Source organism: Electrona antarctica (assembly GCF_951216825.1).
Source record: "Electrona antarctica genome assembly, chromosome: 17".
NCBI lineage: Eukaryota > Metazoa > Chordata > Actinopteri > Myctophiformes > Myctophidae > Electrona > Electrona antarctica.
Window position 1 is genome coordinate 4631235 of NC_136798.1, and position 2500 is coordinate 4633734.

Consider the following 2500-nt stretch of genomic DNA (forward strand, 5'->3'; position numbering starts at 1 on the left):
CATGAACCTGTGGATTTGCGCCCTCTACAGATATTGGCGTCAGACTTCAGTGCTCTATAGAGTCCTTTATAGCGATGACTGACTTAGAGAAGAGATCAATGCCTCACAGAACCGGGACGCAACAGAGCGGATTTGATCGATAGTTGTGCCAACTTGCCATTTGTAAGCGTAAACGACTCTGTACAGAGTGGATGTGTGTGTGAGGCATTTTACCCATACGTCGATCGATTTATTTATTTGTTAAGATATTAGATTCTGTACATTCTAAAGCAACCAGTCTTATCACTCTTCTTCACCACTTTGTATAGAATGTGAGGTCAGGGGCGCCTAACTTTGTTTCCAGGTGGGGGAGCACAGATTTGGACTCATATAAAAATGGCGTTTTTTCGGGCCGAGTCAGTTGTCTTAGCACGATTCTAACTCTGTTAAAAGCATGACAGCCACTACTAAGAAGTCACTACTGACCTCAGCCCGTTCCGTCGCAGTTGATTTTTCACCTATTTAAGCTGCGGTCGGTTTGGAGGTGTAATTAGCTATCTATGATTGATGTAGACTGCATCACATAACTGGAATGTACGGACATATTTCTCATGTTTGTCACCGTGCCAAAGTTCTTTATCTTTAATTTATGGTGTGCTGCTAGCCAAAACACCCCAGCAGACTGGGGCATGTCAGTCTGATCAAATTCCAGTTGTATGACCATTCTTAAACTAAGGGACAGTAGATGAATGTGCACATTTCTACTCTTCAGAGGTAACAGAGTTTGTCTACAATCAGTGTTTTATAGAGCAGAGTGTAGTCTTCCATTGGTCATGCAACATTTCCCCCAAATCAGCAGTGTGTTAGTAGCCCTGATACATCCTGTAGTGTAGATTACCATACAGTGAGACGGTGTCTACCAGTGTTTTTTATGTGAACAAAGTGGATGTACTCTTCTAGTTTATCTCATTTAGGAACAGCACATTATTACCTGCTTCTAATCTCAGTCAATCTCCAGACACGCGTTGAACAATTGAAATATGCTGAACGTCTCACTGCCAAATGACTGACCAATCGTTGGGAGCTGTACTCTTGTAAAGTATATAGTGTGTGTAATGAAGGTTAATCTAATATCTGGCAGATAAGGTCATTGTTGCTCAAAATGTAATCAAATCAGGGTCTATAGTATATATACATGTAGTCCCCAAAAATAGTAGGCGTAACCCATTTTGACCTGAGATCAGATTCTAAAAATGTCTAATACATCCTGACAGTTTTCTGAAAAAGCTATGTTTCTATGTCAGTCGTTCTTCGATTTTTCAAAAATAGCAGACCTACAAGCTCGTAGCGCGCCACTCGGTGGCGCGCTACGAGCTTGTAGGTCTGCTATTTTTCAATAGCTAAAGCATAACATAAAGCTGTGGCTCAGGAGGTAGAGCAGGTCGTCCAATGATCCATGGGTCGGCGGTTCGAATCCCGGCTCCTCCTGTCTACATGTCGAAGTGTCCTTGGGCAAGACACTGAACCCCAAATTGCTCCCGATGTGCTGGTTGGTACCTTGCATGGCTTCCGCTGCAATCGGTGTATGAATGTGTGTGTGAATGGGTGAATGTAATGCACAATCTATGTAAAGCGCCTTGGATAAAGGTGCTATATAAATGCACCGTTAACCTTTTCCTTATAATGTAATGCATGGTTTCATTATCTGGTGGTTGCAATAATCGTTGTGCTACGTTATGTTATGTTGTGCTAAAGCAAATCAGCCCAGCAGACTTGGCATGTCAGGGCTATCAAATGCATTCCGGTTGTATGACCTCTGAGGCCAAACTCACTACAGAGCAGAACAGACTCCTAAGTGGATTTGGTGTTCCAGTTCTGAAATGTTATATAATAATAAGATAATGTGATGCGTACAGTGTTGTGAGCTTGTAGACAGTAGAGCTGCTATTTTCAGGAAAGAGTTTTTATGTAGGATGGCTGCAATTCGAAACTGGCCCCCGTAAAGTCTGAATCCCCCCCTCACCGCATACGTTTCTTTTCCCTTTTTACCTCCATTATGATGAATTCCTGTTCTGTTCTTTGTCTATATAGAAGTGTCTATATAGAAGTGTCTATTTGTACGTCTCTAAATGTTTTGATGAATTGAACATGGTGGACCCTCTTGTAAACAAGTGTAATGCTTAATTGGGTCGTCCACTCACAGTTAACAGCCTTTGTATTGAGTTTGTGCTTGAAATGTACTGTAATTCTGCAAACTGTTAATAAATATTTCAATCAATCAATCAGTAGAGGGATGAAAGGAGGGGGGGCCCAAGTATAGACCTCTGGGGGATCCCGATCAACGTAGTGTATAGGGTTTAAGTAGTTAAATGCTGCTATCTAACTATAATAATACTATGTACATACGTCTGAAATCCACGTAACTCGAGAACCGTTCGCCACACCCACTTCAAATTCGCCACACGCGTTCCACACCCCCACAGGGAGTGCAGTGCCCGGTGTCGAGTCGGTCGGACCCACG

The 2500-nt window shown here is 42.5% G+C and overlaps 1 protein-coding gene across 1 annotated transcript in view; it reads left to right on the top strand.

The window, feature by feature from the left end:
* The window catches only part of LOC306940574 (afadin-like), a 175843-nt gene that overhangs the window by 91025 nt on the left and 82318 nt on the right, over positions 1-2500 (top strand).